The following is a 17,434-nucleotide window of genomic DNA, read 5'->3' on the forward strand; positions in this document are numbered from 1 at the left end:
ACTCATGTCCATCGAGTCGGTGATGCCATCAAGCAGCTATTTGTTAGCACAACACCTGACCTACAAGAAATACTAGATAGAGGTCCTTCAAGTTGAAGTGAAAGAATTCTTGAAAGGAGTTCAAAGTCATACAAAAAATAAAGTTCTCCATTGAAGGTAAATATGTAGACAAATCTAAAAACCAGTATTACTGTGATTAGGTTTAAAACTCAGCTTTACATTTTCTACACTATTTAAAAGAGAAATGCCTAAAAAATAATTGGAAATCTATGTCAGTGGTTACATTGTATAAAGATGTAGCTTGTGACAACACTAACATAAAGTAAGGGAGGCAGAGATGTAAAGGGTAGTTTCCATATGCAGTTGAAGTTAAGGTGGTAACAATTTAAAATCGATTGTTATAACTTTAAGATGTTTTTGTTATCGCCATGGTAACCACAAAGAAAATATAGAAGATATACAAAAGGCAATGAGAAAGGAATCAAAATGTGTCACTACAAAAAAAGTCAACTGAACACAAAGGAAGGCAATAATGGAGAAAGGCATAAGACGTAGAAAACAATAAAATTGAAATAGCAAGCTTTTCACCAATAGCAATTACTTTAAATGTAAGTGAATTAAACTCCCAAATAGAAAGACATATATTGACAAAATGGATTTAAAAAAAACAGAATCTAATTGTATGCTATCAGCAAGGGACCCAACTTAGATCGAAGGGCATGCATAGATTGAAAAATGTTGGAAAAGGTATCCATCAAAATAGTAACCAAAAGAGAGGAGGGGTGACTATACTACTATCAGACAAAATAGACTTTAACATAAAAACTGTTACAAAAAGCAAAGAAGGACAGTATATAATACTAAAAGGGTCAATTCATTAGAAAGATATAACCCAAAGCTACCAGAAATAAGAATAGTTCAACATACTAAAATCAATCAAGGTAATATATCACATTTATGTCACAGAATATAAGTCTGTGTTCCCAATGCTGAGTGAGGCCAAACAATACCCAAAGGTCAGAGTTTGGAGCAGAGAAAGTTTTATTGAAGGGCCATGCAAGGAAACTGATAGCTCATGCCGTAAAAAGCCTGAACTCTATAAGGCTTTCAGCAAAGCACTTTTAGAGGCAAGGTGAGGGAACGGTGTAGTTAGTTGTTGCAAACTCCTTGGTGTAGGCTCCTTTGTTCTTGCAGCTGTCCAGGTAGGTCAGCCCAAGGTCAGGTCACAATGTTCCTGTAAACCTCCAACAAGACAAACTATTCTCTCTTCAAGTCAGGTCATGATCAGGCTATTTTGTGTTTTTCAAGCTATAGGCAACATTCTTTTAGAAAAGGTGCAGAGCCAGCATGACTAAGCACAGGCAACAGAGTACAAAGATTAAATGTATGGCAAAAACCACTACAATATTGTAAGGTAATTAGCCTCCAATTAAAATAAATAAATTTTTAAAAATTAAAGTAAGGTTAAAGTAAAAGGAAAGTATCAGGGTTAAAAGTAAAAGTAAAGTATCAGGGCTTCCCTGATGGCTCAGTTGGTAAAGAATCTGCCTACAATGCAGGAGACCCCAGTTCAATTCCTTGGTCAGGAAGATCCGTTGAAGAAGGAATAGGCTACCCACTCCAGGGCTTCCCTTGTGGCTAAGCTGGTAAAGAATCCACCTGCAATGCAGGTAGACTTGGGTTCAATCCCTGGGTTAGGGATTGGAGATCCCCTGGAGAAAGGAAAGGCTACCCACTCCAGTATTCTGGAGTGGAGAATTATATGGACTGTATAGTCCATGGGGTTGCAAAGAGGAAGACATGACTGAGCAACTCTCACACAAAGTAAAAGGAACAGTTCTAATAAGTAGTCAGATTTGCTCTTCCCTGTTACATTAGTAGAATGAAGGAGAAAATCATATGATCTTTTCAATTCATGAAGGAAAAAAACTTTTTTTTTAAATCAACAGTATTTCATGATTTTAAAAAACATCTCACTAAACTCGGAATAGAAGGAAACTATCTCAACACAAAAAAGGCCACATACAAAAAATCCAGAGCTAACATCATACTCAATGGTAAAATCTTTTTCTCAAAGTGAGCAACAAGAGAGTAGTGACTGCTTACACCATTTCCTACTCAGCATTGTACTGGAAGTTTTAACCAGAGAAGTTGGCAAGGAAAAAAAAATGTATATATATATATATATATATATATATATATATATATGATACAAACTGGAAAGGAAGAGGCAAAATATGTTTGAAGATGTAAATACTTAAATAAAATAGATAATATTGTGTTAGGACGGATAAGTGAGTCTAACAAGATTGCAGAATACAAAATCAACATGCAAAAAATCATTTGCACTTCTATGTGCTAATAATTAACAATTTGAAAAGGAAATTAAGAAATCAATTCCATTTACAAAGCCATATATAATAATAAAATACCTAGGAGTAAATTTAATGAAGGAGGTCAAAGAAATGTACACTGAAACCACAAAAAGATGCTGAAAGAAATAAGACACAAATGGAAAGATATTCATATACATGGACTGGAAGAACTAATTTTGTTAAGTGTCAATACTTCCCAAAGTAATCCACAAGTTCAATGCAATCCCTATCACAATTGTAGAGGCATTTTTTTGGCAGAAAGAAAACTCCATCCAAAAATTCATATGGAATTTTAAGTATTCCCAGAGAGACAAAAATATCTTGAAAAAGAAAAACAAAGCTCAAAACCTCACACTTCATAGAAAGCTACAATAATCAAAACAATGTGGTACTTGTATAGGGAAATACACTAATGGAATAGAATGTTGTTGTTCTCATGTTGTTGTTCAGTTGCTAAGTCATGATTGACTCTTTGTGACCCCATGGACTACAGCATGCCAGGTTTCCCTGTCCTTCACTATCTCTTGTAGTTTGCTCAGATTCATGTCCATTGACTTGGTGATGCTATCTAACCATCTCATCCTCTGCCACCCTCTTCTCCTTTTGCCCTCAATCTTTCCCAGCATCAGGGTCTTTTCCAATGAGTCACCTCTACATAATGTGGCTAACACATTGGAGCTTCAGCTGCAGCATTAGTCTTTCCAATGAATATTCAGGGTTGATTTCCTTTAGGATTGATTAGTTTGATCTCCTTGCTGTCCAACAGACTCTCAAGAGTCTTCTCCAGCACCACAGTTCAAAAGCATCAATTATTTGGTGCTTAGCCTTTTTCATGATCCAACTCTCACATCCGTACATGACTACTGGAAAAACCATAACTTTGATTATATGGACCTTTTTCAGCAAAGTGTTATCTCTGCTTTTTAATACACTGTCTAGATTTGCCATAGATTTTCTTCCAAAGAACAAGTATCTTTTAATTTCGTGACTGCAGTCACCATCTGCAGTGATTTGGATCCCAAGAAAATAATATCTGCCACTGTTTTTATTTTTTTCCCATCTATTTGCCACAAAGTGATAGGACTGGATGCCATGATCTTATTTTTAATTAATTATTTTAATTGGAGGATAATTACTTTACAATATTGTGCCATACATCAACATGAATCAGCCACAGGTGTACATATGTGTTTCTTCTTTTTTTTAATGTTGAGTTTTAAGCCAGCTTTTTCACTCTGCTCTTTCACCCACATCAAGAGGCTCTTTAGTTCCTCTTCGCTTTTCTGCCATTAGAATGATATAATCTGCATATCTGAGGTTTTTGTTATTTCTCCCAGCCATCTTGATTCCAGCTCATGATTCATCCAGCCCAGCATTTCACATGATGTACTCTGCATATAAGTTAAATAAACAAGGTGACAATATATGGCCTTGACATACTCCTTTCCCAATTTTGAACCAGGCAGTTGTTCCAGGTCTGGTTCTAACAGTTTCTTGACCTGAATGCAGGTTTCTCAGAAGACAGGTAAGGTAGTCTGATACTCCTATCTCTTTTAGAATTTTCCACAGTTTGCTGTGATCCACACAGTCAAACACTTCAGTGTGATCAATGAAGGAGAATCAGATGTTGTGTGTTTTTTTGTTTTTGTTTTGTTTTGTTTTGTTTTCTGGCATTCCCTTGCTTACTCTATGATCCAATAAGGTTGACAATTTGATCTCTGGTTCCTCTGCCCTTTCTAAACCCAGCTTGTACATCTGGAAGTTCTTGGTTCTCAGCTGGGCCAAAGCAGAAACTCTCGTACATATGATCAAATGATTATCAATAGAAGCACTAAGATCATTCAACAGAGAAAGGATGAAAGGATGTCTTTTCAACAAATGTTGTTGGTAAAATTATATCCACATACCAAAGAATCGAATTGGAAGTTATAGGGGAAAGTTTCATGATATTTGATATAGCAATTATTTCTTGTATATGTCATTAGAAGTAGAGACAACAAAAGGAAAAAATGTATAAATGGATTTCCAAAATCAAAAACTTTGTCTGTAAAAAACTATTACTGAGAATGAAAAGGCAAAACATGAAATGAGAGAAAATATTTGTGAACCATGTATCTGATAAGGGATTAGTACTTAAACACAAAAACAACAAAATGAACCTGATTAAAAATGGGCAAAGAACTTATACATGACTCTAAAGAAGATATACAAATGGCAATAAGTACATGAGAGGTGTTCAGTGTCACTAATCATCAGGGAAATGCAAATCAAAACCACAATGAGATACCATTTCACACCTGTCAAAAGGGCTATTACCAAAAAGACAAGAGGTAATACATGCTGGCAAGGATGTGGAGAAAGGGAACCCTGGTGCACAGCTGGTGGGAATATAAATTAGTAGAGCCACTAATAAAAACAGTATGGTTTCTAACCATAAAAGGTCCTTGATTTAAAATATATATATATAGTTACTCAAAAGATTAAAAGCAAAACTACCATATGATCCAATAATTTCACTTTTAAGTGTATATCCAAAGGATACTAAATCATTGTCTCAAAGAGGCATCTGTACTCTCATGTTCACAGCAGCATTATTCACAATAGCCAAGACATGGAGACAACCTCAGTGTTCTATGCTGTGCTTAGTCGCACAGTCCTGTCTGACTCTTTTGAGACCCCAGGGACTATAACCCACCATGCTCCTCTGTCCATGGGGATTCTCCAGGCAAGAATACTGGAGTGGGTTGCCATGCCCTCCTCCAGGGGATCTTCCCAAGCCAGGGATCGAACCCAGGTCTCTCACACTGCAGGCAGACTCTTTCCATCTCAGCCAACAGATAAATAGATAAAGAGAAATTTTAGATATAGATACATAATAGTATGCAGCCATTAAAAAGAAAGAAATCCTGCCAACTGTGACAACACAGTTGGACCTTGAGGGCATTATCCTAAGTGAAATGTCAGACAGACATATTGAATGATCTCACATACATGTAGAATCTAAAAACATTCAACTCATAGAAACAGTAGAATGGTGGTTGCCTAAGGGATAGGGGAAATTGGGAGATATTGGTCAAAGTGTACAAACTTTCAATTACAAAATTAATAAGTTCAGGGGATCTAAGGTACAGAATGGTAAATACAGTTAACAATACTATAGTCTATACTTGAAAGTTTCTATGAGAATAGAGTTTTATTTTTCTCACCATAACAAAATGATGAGTATGGGAGCTGAAAGGTGTTTTAACTAACCTTATTTTCATAGATACTCTACATTATATATGTGTATCAAATCATCACATTGTATACCTTAATTTACATAATGTTATATGTCAATTACATCACAAAAAAACTGAAAAATTAAAAAATAGAAATTAAAAAAGTATACTCTAGGACCACAATAGAATTATACTACAAATTGATCATCAAAATGTAGCCAGCAAAGTCTAGTATATAAGGAGATTAAACAACACATTTCTAAATAACACATGGGGCAGAGAAGAAGCCTGAAAAGAAATTTTAAATGTTTGTAAGTGAAAATTAAAAATACAAGTTATCAAAATCCAGGGAATGCAGTGAAAGTAATGCATTGAGATAAATTATAGTGTTAAATTAGAAAAGAAGAAAGAGCTAAAGTAAATAAGATTCCACATTAGAAAGCTAGGGGAAAAAAGAGCAAATTAAACCGAAAGGAGGAGAAAAAAAAAATAGAGCAGACATTGAGGAAAATTATAAAGATAAAATAAAACAGAAACTCAATAAAGAAAATAACAAAACCCAAAGCTTGTTCTTTGCAAAGATTACTAAAATTGCTAAGCCTCTAGCCAAGTTAACTATGTGAAGAAGAGAGAAGATATAAATTATTATTTGGACAATAAAAGGGTAATAAGAGAATATTATGAACAACTATATGTCCACAGATTTGATAACCTAGATGAAATAGACCAATTGCTTGAAAGACAAAAGCAACAAAAATTCACACAAGTAATTAAACTCCAATTAAATAAATTTATATTTAAAAATAAATAAAAACATCATACAAGTGTAAAAAAAAAAAAAAAAAAAAAAAAAAAAAAAATTCACACAAGAAGAAATAGACGATCTGAATGGGCCTATACCTATTAATGAATTGAATCAAGAAATAATGAAACAGAATAGAGAGCCTAGAAATAAACCATAATTAAATAAAGCATATGTTCAATTAATCTACAAGAAAGGAGACAATGGTTAAAAGACAGTCTCTTCAATAAATGGTAATGAAAAAACTAGACTGCTACATGCAACAGAATGAAACAGGACCACTTCATTACACCATATACAGAAATAAACTAAAAATGGATTAAAGACTTAAATGTAAAACCTGAAACCATAAACCTCCTACAATAAAACAGGCAGTATGCTCTTTGACATTGGTTTTAGCAGTATTTTTTTGACATGTCTTTTCAGGCAAGGGCAACAAAAGAAAAAGTAAACAAATGAGACTAAAAACTAAAATGCCTATTTTTTTTGCAGGTACAAAGTTTATTATTTGAGACATAGCACAACAACAAGTGGGAGGGCACATAGAGTAATGCTTTGTTTACTTAAGATAGAAGCAAGGCAGAGATGCACACCAGGAGAGAAAGGTAAAATGCCTTTTACAGTGAAAAAAACTATCAACAAAACAAAAAGGCAACCTACTGAATGGGAGAAGACATTTGTAAACAATATAACCAATAAGGGGTTGATAACAAAAATGTATAAAAAATGTATACAACTCAATATCAAAATACCAACAACCCTATTAAAAATTGCAGTAGTGATGAATAGACTCTTTTTTCCCCAGGGAAAGCATACAAATGGCCAACAGGGACATAAAAATATGCTCAACATCACTAATCATCAGGGGAATGCAAATCAAATCCACAAAAAATACCACACCTCACACCTGTCAGAATGGCTATTATCAAAAAAACAAGAAACAATTGTTGGTGAGCATGTAGAAAAAAGAGAACACTCATACACTGTTGGTGGGAATGTAAATTGGCACACCAAGTATGGAAAACAGTATGGATAACCCTCAAGAAACTAAAAATAGAACTACGATCTAATCCACAATTCTACTTCTGAGTACTTATTTGAAGAAACAAACTAATTGAGATAGACTTTGGAAGGACTGTTGCTAAAGCTGAAACTCCAATACTTTGGCCACCTCATGCGAAAAGTTGACTCATTGGAAAAGACTCTGATGCTGGGAGGGATTGGGGGCAGGAAGAGAAGGGGACAACAGAGGATGAGATGGCTGGATGGCATCACCGACTCGATGGACATGAGTTTGGGTGAACTCCTTGAGTTGGTGATGGACAGGGAGGCCTGGCGTGCTGCAGTTCATGGGGTCGCAAAGAGTCGGACACGACTGAGTGACTGAACTGAACCCCTATATTCATTGCAATACTATTTACAATAGCCAAGATATGGAAGCCACCTAAGTGTCCATCGATAGACAAATAGATAAAGAAGAGGTAGTATATATAAATAATGGAATATTACTCATCCATAAAAAAGAATGAAATCTTGCCATTTGCAACAATGTGGATGGAGAGAAATGTCAGAGAAAGATGAATATTATATGATTTCACTTACACGTTTTGTAATCTATAAAAGAGAACAAATGAACAAACAAAGTAAAACATAAACAGACTCATAGGTATGAAGAACAAATTGGTGGTTGCCAGAGGGGAGGTGTGTTGGGGGATGGGCAAATAGATAAAGGGGATCAAAAGATGCAAACTTCCAGCTATAAAATAAATAAGTCATGAGAATGTAAAGTGCAGTATAGGAATATAGTTAATGATATTTTAATACCTCTGGTGACAGATGGTAACTAGATCTATCATGGTGATCATTTTATAATTTATAAAAATAGTGAATCACTATTCTATACTTGAAACTCATATAACATTGTATATCAATTATAATTTTTAAAAAAATTAATAACCTTACAAAGCAAATCACTAGTCTTAGATGGGCTCACTGATGGATTCTATCAGACAATAAGGGGGAAAAAATTATACCAATTATCTGCAGTTTCTTCCAAAAATTGAAGCAGAGGGAATACTTACCTCACTCTATGAGGGGTTTACCATAGGTGGCACCAGTGGTAAAGAATCTGCCTGCCCTACAGGAGATGCAGGAGACACGGATTTGATCCCTGGGTCAGGAAGATCGCCTGGAGTAGGATATGACAACCCACTTCAGTATTCTTTTCTAGAAAATTCTGTGTACAGAGGAGCCTGGCAGGCTATAGTACATGGGGTCGCAAAGAGTTGGACATGGCTAATTGTGCACGTGCGCACACACACACATATGATGAGGCCAGCATTATACTAATACCAAACCTAGACAAAAAAAAAACTTCGTAGGAAAACTACAAATCAATTATCTATCATGAACATAGCTGTAAAACCCCTCAACAAAATATTAGCAAATCAAATCAAACAATGTTTAAAAAGAATAATGCAACATTTAACAAGTGGAATGACCACAAGTTTGGTTCAACATTTGAAAATCAATTGATGTAATTCATCATAGCAACACACTGATAAATAAAAATCACATCATCATATCAATAGATGCAGAAAAAAAAAAACATTTGCGATATCAAACACTCATTTATGATAAAAAAAAAAGTTGAAATAGGAGTGCAGGGAAACTTCCTCAATTTGATAAACAATATCTGAAAAGCCTGCAGCAAACATCATACCTAATGGTAAGAACCGCAAAGCATTCCTATGAAGGAATCAATAGGCAAGGATATCTCCTTACTACTTTTCTACATCATACTGGAAGTCCCAGCTAAGAAAAGAAAATAAAAGGTATAAAAATTCAGAAGGGAGATATAAAACTGTCTATGTACTAGATGACATTATTGCATATAGAAAGTCCAAAATAATGGATGGAACAACTCCTGGAACTAATAAGAATTATAGCAAGCTTTCAGGACACAAGGTTAATATACAAAAGCCAACCATTTTCCTATATATCAGCAAAGAATAAGAATTTAGAAATTCAAAACACAATGCCATTTACATTAGCACCAAAAAATACATAGACAGGTTTATCAAAATAAATACAAGATCTACTTGAGGAAAACTACAAAACCCTGATGTATGAAATCAAAAAAGAAGGAAATAAATGGAGAGAGAGTGCATGTTAATGGATAGAAGACAAAATGTCAAGTTTTCAGTTCTCTCCGACTTGATCTATAGATTCAATGCAATCTCAATCAAAATATCAGGAAGTTATTTTGGAATATCAACAAACTGATTATAAAGTTATTATAAAGTTCATATAGAGGGGCAAAAGATCCATAATAACTGACACAATATTGAAAGAGAAGAACAATGGAGGGCTGATACTACTCAACTTCAAGACTTACTATAAAGCTGTAGTAACCAAGAAAGTGTATTATTGGCAACTGTTACTGCTAATTCACTTCAGTCGTGTCCGACTCTGTGCAACCCCATAGACGGCAGCCCACCAGGCTTCCCCATCCCTGGGATTCTCCAGGCAAGAACACTGGAGTGGTTTGCCATTTCCTTCTCCAATGTATGAAAGTGAAAGTGAAGTCACTCAGTCGTGTCCGACTCCAGCGGCCCCATGGACTGCAGCCTACCAGGCTCCTCTGTCCATGGGATTCTCCAGGCAAAAGTACTGGAGTGGGGTGCCATTGCCTTCTCCAATTATTGGCAAATAATAGACAGATCAATGGAAAGCTTAGAAGTAGAGCCATGTAAATATAATCAACTGATCTTTGACAAAGTAGTAAAGGCAATACTATGGAGCAAAGATAGTCTTTTCAACAAATGGTGCTGAAACAACTGGATATCCACATGTTAAAAAAATGAATCTAGACAAAGACCTCACACTTTGACAAAAATTAAAGATGAATCACAGACCTATGTGTAAAATGGAAAACTATAAAATTCCTGGAAGATAACCTAGAAGAAAACCTCTATGACCTTGGGTATGGCAATGATTTTTTAGGTACAAACCAAAGGCAGGTTCCATGAAAAAAATTACTGATAAGCTGAACTTAATTTTTTAAGTCTGACAGGCAAAAGGCACTGGTAAAAGAATGAAAAGCCAAAGACTTGGAGAAATTTTTTACAAAAGAAACATCTGTACAGCAGAAAGTAATACAACACCATAAAGCAACTATACTCCAATAAAAAAAATTAAAAGATACCCATGATAAAAGACTTATATAGAAATTACAAAAATAACTCTTTTTCTTTTTTTTCTTTCTTTTTTTTTTTTTTTTTTTCTGTAAGTAGGTACTTTTATTAGCCTTACTTGAAAGATGCAGAAACAGAAATACAGACAGATTAAGTAATCTGCCTCAAGTCACACAGCTGGAAAGCAGCAGAGGCAACATTTGAACCCAGACAATCCGGCCCCAGAGCATCTGCTTTTAACAATTCTGTGTCATTTAATTCACGGTCTCTATGATTTTATAAACTTCTATCATTTATCACTTCTATCTGATCCCTCAGCCTCCAGACTGCCAGGCTATTTTTAATTACCTCCTTGGAAGAATTCACTGTTTTTCCCTCTACTTTCAAAAGTAATTCTTAAAGTCAACAATAAGAAAACAAACAACCCAATTAAAAAATGTGACAAACATCGTAACAGACACCTCACCATAGAAGGTATACAAATGGCAAATATGCATATAAAAAGATGCCTATGTCTTAGTCATCAGGGAAATGCAAAATAAAACAATAAGATACTACTGCACACCTATTAGAATGGTCAAAACCCTGAATATTGACACCACCAAATGCTGAGAAGGATCTGGAATAATAGGAACTCTTGTTCATTGCTAGTGGGAATGCAAAATGGTACAGCCACTTTGGAAGACACTTTGGAAGCTTCTTACAAAGCTAAATATAATTTTACCATACAATTCCATCAATCAAACTCTGGAATTTACCCAAAGGAATTGATAATTTATATTCCCTCAGATGGGGTTACCTCGTTGCTCAGAGTAAAGAATCCATCCACAATGCAGGAGACATGGGTTTGATCCCTGGGTCAGGAAGATTCCCTGGAGAAGGGAATGGCTCCCCACTCCAGTATTCTTGCCTGGAGAATTCCATGGACAGAGGAGCCTGGTGGGCTACAGTCTGGGTCACAAAGAGTCGGACACAAATGAGTGACTAACACTTTTCAGTACCTTTCTTTTGCACAAAACCTGCATACAGATGTTTCTAGCGGCCTTATTTATAATCTCCCAAACTTAAAAGTCACCAAAATATTCTTCAATAGGTGAACTTAAAAATAAACTGTGGAACATCCAGACATTGGAAAATTCTTCAGCACTGAAAAGAAATGAGATATTAAGTAATATAAAGACATACAGGAACTGTAAAATCAAAAACAAAACCACAGAACCCTAAATTAAATAGAGTTGGGAGACTAGAAGGAGGAGCTCTCATGCCCTGTGAGGATAGCAGAGCCCAATAGAAAGAAGGCCTTCTTTCCTGGCAAGAACTCTGACAAAGAAAAGTCATAAATTCTGTTTACTATAGCCCTCCCAACTTTCTTTTCCTCTCTATAAAAGTGTTCTCCTTTCCTTGCTGTAGGAGGACTTCCACATGACTCACCATGGTTACTGACTCCAAATTGCAATTCTCTGCTGATATTGAATAAACTCATTTTTGCTTGAGAGATATCTGATAGTCTACTTGTTTTAGGTCAACAGAATCTTAAATGCACATTACTAAGTGCAAGAAGCCAATCTGAAAATGCTACATTCTAGAAAAAGGCAAAACTATGGAGACAATAAAAATATCAGTGTTGCCTGAGCTTGAGTAGGGGTAGGATGAATAGGTGGAACACAGAGGATTTTTGAGGCAATGAGAATACTCTGGATGATACCATAATGATGGTTACATATCATTAGATATCAATATTTAACCAAATCCATAGAACATACAACACAGAGGATGAACCCTCATGCAAACTATGAACTTAGGGTCATTATGATGTGTCAATGTAAGGTCATCAGTTGTTATAAATAGCCCACTCTGGTAGGGGATGTTGATAATAGGGAAGACTATTTGTGCATAGGGATAGAATATTGGGGAAATCTGTGTATCATCCTCTCAATTTTGCTGTGAACATAAGACATAACATGACTGAGCAACTTCAAAAAAAAAAAAAAAGCTATGAATAGAAGGGAAGTTCCTGAACCTAGACGAAGGGCATCTATTTAAAAAACCTATAGTTAACATCATACCTAGTGATGAAAGACTAAATGTTTCCCCACAAGACTGGGAAAAAGCAAAGACGTCCACTCTCACCACTCTTACTCAATTTATTTCTGGAAGTTCTAACCACTACAATAAGACAAGAAGAGGAAATAAGGCATACAGATTGGAAAGAAAGAAATAAAATTGTCCCTATTTGCAGATGACATGACTGAATACATAGAAATTCCAAAGGAATACACAAAAAACAAAAACACTGGAACTAGTAAATTCAGCAGTGTGGCAGGATAAAAAATCAACACACACACATACACACACATCATATATCTACATGAACACCCAATGTAATTGGTGTTCAAAATCAAAACCCAAGGTAATTTACAATGTATCCAAAGAAATTCAAATACTTAGGTATACACTTAATAAAATATGTACATGATACATACACTAAAAACTACAAAATGTGATGAAAGAAATTAAGGACTTAAATAAATGTAAAAACATATACCATGTGTAGAAAAGACAAATATACAATATCACTTATATGTGGAATCTAATGAAAGGATACAAAGGAACTTATCTACAAAACAGAAATAGTTACTGATGTAGAAAACTAGTGTATGGTTACCAGGGAGGAAGGAGGGATGGGGATAAATTGCAAGACTGGGATTGACATATACACACTACTATATATAAAAATCACGATGGTGTGATCACTGACCTAGAGCCAGATATCCTGGAATGTGAAGTCAAGTGGGCCTTAGAAAGCATCACTACGAACAAAGCTAGCGGAGGTGATGGAATTCCAGTTGAGCTATTCCAAATCCTGAAAGATGATGCTGTGAAAATGCTTCACTCAATATGCCAGCAAATTTGGAAAACTCAGCAGTGGCCACAGGACTGGAAAAGGTCAGTTTTCATTCCAATCCCAAAGAAAGGCAATGCCAAAGAATGCTCAAACTACCACACAATTGCACTCATCTCACACGCTAGTAAATTAATGCTCAAAATTCTCCAAGCCAGGCTTCAGCAATGTGAGCCGTGAACTTCCTGATGTTCAAGCTGGTTTTAGAAAAGGCAGAGGAACCAGAGATCAAATTGCCCACATCCGCTGGATCATGGAAAAAGCAAGAGAGTTCCAGAAAAACATCTATTTCTGCTGTATTGACTATGCCAAAGCCTTAGACTGTGTGGATCACAATAAACTGTGGAAAATTCTTCAAGAGATGGGAATACCAGACCACCTGATCTGCCTCTTGAGAAATCTGTATGCAGGTCAGGAAGCAACAGTTAAAACTGGACATAGAACAACAGACTGGTTCCAAATAGGAAAAGGAGTTCGTCAAGGCTGTATATTGTCACCCTGTTTATTTAAGTTATATGCAGAGTACATCATGAGAAATGCTGGACTGGAAGAAACACAAGCTGGAATCAAGATTGCCAGGAGAAATATCAATAACCTCAGATATGCAGATGACACCACCCTTATGGCAGAAAGTGAAGAGGAACTCAAAAGCCTCTTGATGAAGGTGAAAGTGGAGAGTGAAAAAGTTGGCTTAAAGCTCAACATTCAGAAAACGAAGATCATGGCAACCGGTCCCATCACTTCATGGGAAATAGATGGGGAAACAGTGGAAACAGTGGCTGACTTTATTTTTCTGGGCTCCAAAATCACTGCAGATGGTGACTGCAGCCATGAAATTAAAAGACACTTATTCCTTGGAAGGAAAGTTGTGACCAACCTAGGTAGCATATTGAAAAGCAGAGACATTACTTTGCCAACAAAGGTTCGTCTAGTCAAGGCTATGGTTTTTCCTGTGGTCATGTATGGATGTGAGAGTTGGACTGTGAAGAAGGCTGAGCGCCGAAGTATTGATGCTTTTGAAGTGTGGTGCTGGAGAAGACTCTTGAGAGTCCCTTGGACTGCAAGGAGGTCCAACCAGTCCATTCTGAAGGAGATCAGCCCTGGGATTTCTTTGGAAGGAATGATGCTAAAGCTGAAACTCCAGTACTTTGGCCACCTCATGCGAAGAGTTGACTCATTGGAAAAGACTGTGATGCTGGGAGGGATTGGGGGCAAGAGGAGAAGGGGACGACAGAGGATGAGATGGCTGGATGGCATCACTGACTCAATGGACGTGAGTCTGGGTGAACTCCGGGAGTTGGTGATGGACACGGAAGCCTGGTGTGCTGCGATTCATGGGGTCCCAAAGAATCGGACATGACTGAGTGCCTGATCTGATCTGATCTGATATATAAAAATAAATAACAGTAAGGACCTACTCTCAATATTCTGTAATGGCCTATATGGGAAAAGAATCTAAAAAAGAGTGGGTATATGTAAAAGTGTAAGTGATTCACTTTGCTATACACCTGAAGATACCACAATGGTGTAAGTCAAATATATTCCAATAAGTAAAAAAAAAAAAAAAACACCATGAGTTCAACACAGTAAAGCAGTCAATTCTCCTGAAATTATTATATAGACTTAACACAGTTTTTACCAAAGTCTCAGCAATTTTTTGTAGACATAGGCAAGCTTATTCTAAAAGGTATTGATAATTAAAAGCTACAGGTCCTAGTATAGCTAAAACAATCCTGACATGGAAGAGTAAAATGGGAGTAATCACTTTAGGGTTAGGGTTAGGGTAATCACTTTGCTCATAAATCCTATGTTATAACCGGAGTGATAAAGACCTGTGCACAGATGTTCATAAAATGTTTTTCCTTATTAGCCAAATAACTACATGCAATCTAGATGTCTTTCACTGGGTCAGTGGTTAAACAAATCATGGTACATACACACCACAAAAACAAATGATGCAGGCAACAACTTGGATGAATCCCATGGGCATGCTGGGTGGGAAAAAACGCTACTTTCAAAAGGTACAGTTTCATTTATATAATTTTGAAATGTCAAAATTATAGAAATGGAAAAGAGATTAGAGATTGCTAGGTTAAGGACCAAGGAGGGAGAGTGGAAAAGAAATAGATATAGCTATAAAAAGGAAATCTGAGGTATCCTTATTGTTCTAGAACTATTCTGTATACTGTCTGTATATTCGTATATTGGGGTGGTATACACAAAAACCTACTATGTGATAAAATTGTACAGAAGTAAACAAACACTGAGACACACATGACTACAGGTAAACTTCGGAAATCAGAATGAGATAGGTGAATCAATGTCAACATTCTACTTAAGGCACTGCATTGTCTTACAAAATTCTACCATTGGAGGAAATAGTAAAGTCTACAGGGAATCTCTGTATGTTAATATGCAATTATTTCCAAAATTTTCTATTAAAAAAATCCTACTATTTTTTTCCCAAGAATAATACTGAATAATAAATAGCTTGTTTGTTGGCTGCTAATCAGGTTTGCATGAAACCTCAGGTAATAAACAGCTACAGGCCACTGCCTCAAACCAAGCTGAAGGAGATATGCTTTTTGATGTTTCCAATGGTCAGTCCACTGGAGAAGGGAATGGCAAACCACTTCAGTATTCTTGCCTTGAGAACCTCATGAACAGTATGAAAAGGCAAACTGATAGGATACTGAAAGAGGAACTCCCCAGGTCAGTAGGTGCCCAATATGCTACTGGAGATCAGTGGAGAAATAACTCCAGAAAGAATGAAGGGATGGAGCCAAAGCAAAACCAATACCCAGTTGTGTATGTGACTGGTGATAGAAGCAAGGTCCAATGCTGTAAAGAGCAATATTGCATAGGAACCTGGAATGTCAGGTCCATGAATCAAGGCAAATTGGAAGTGGTCAAACAGGAGATGGTAAGAGTGAACGTCAACATTCTAGGAATCAGCGAACTAAAATGGACTGGAATGGGTGAATTTAACTCAGATGACCATTATATCTACTACTGTGGGCATGAATCCCTCAGAAGAAATGGAGTAACCATCATGGTCAATAAAAGAGTTTGAAATGCAGTACTTGGATGCAATCTCAAAAACGACAAAATGATCTCTGTTCGTTTCCAAGGGAAACCATTCATTATCACAGTAATCCAAGTCTATGTCCCAACCAGTAATGCTGAAGAAGCTGAAGTTGAACGGTTCTACGAAGACCTACAAGACCTTTTAGAACACCCAAAAAAGATGTTCTTTTCATTATAGGGGACTGGAATGCAAAAGTAGGAAGTCAAGAAACACCTGGAGTAACAGGCAAATTTGGCCTTGGAATACGGAATGAAGCAGGGCAAAGACTAATAGAGTTTTGCCAAGAAAAAGCACTGGTCATAGCAAACACCCTCTTCCAAAAACACAAGAGAAGACTCTACACATGGACATCACCAGATGGTCAACACTAAAATCAGATTGATTATATTCTTCCCAGCCAAAGATGGAGAAGCTCTATACAGTCAACAAAAACAAGACCAGGAGGTGACTGTGGCTCAGATCATGAACTCCTTATTGCCAAATTCAGACTTAAATTGAAGAAAGTAGGGAAAACCACTACACCATTCAGGTATGACCTAAATCAAATTCCTTATGATTACTGAGTGGAAATGAGAAATAGATTTAAGGGACTAGATCTGATAGATAGAGTGCCTGATGAACTATGGATGGAGGTTCATAAAATTGTACAGGAGACAGGGATCAAGGCCATCTCCATGGGAAAGAAATGCAAAAAAGCAAAATGGCTGTCTAGGGAGGCCTTACAAATAGCTGAGAAAAGAAGAGAAGCGAAAAGGAAAGATATAAGCATCTGAATGCAGAGTTCCAAAGAATAGCAAGGAGAGATAAGAAAGCCTTCCTCAACAATTAATGCAAAGAAATAGAAGAAAATAAC

Source organism: Bos mutus, chromosome X (genome assembly GCF_027580195.1).
Source record: "Bos mutus isolate GX-2022 chromosome X, NWIPB_WYAK_1.1, whole genome shotgun sequence".
In the NCBI taxonomy this organism is placed as follows: domain Eukaryota; kingdom Metazoa; phylum Chordata; class Mammalia; order Artiodactyla; family Bovidae; genus Bos; species Bos mutus.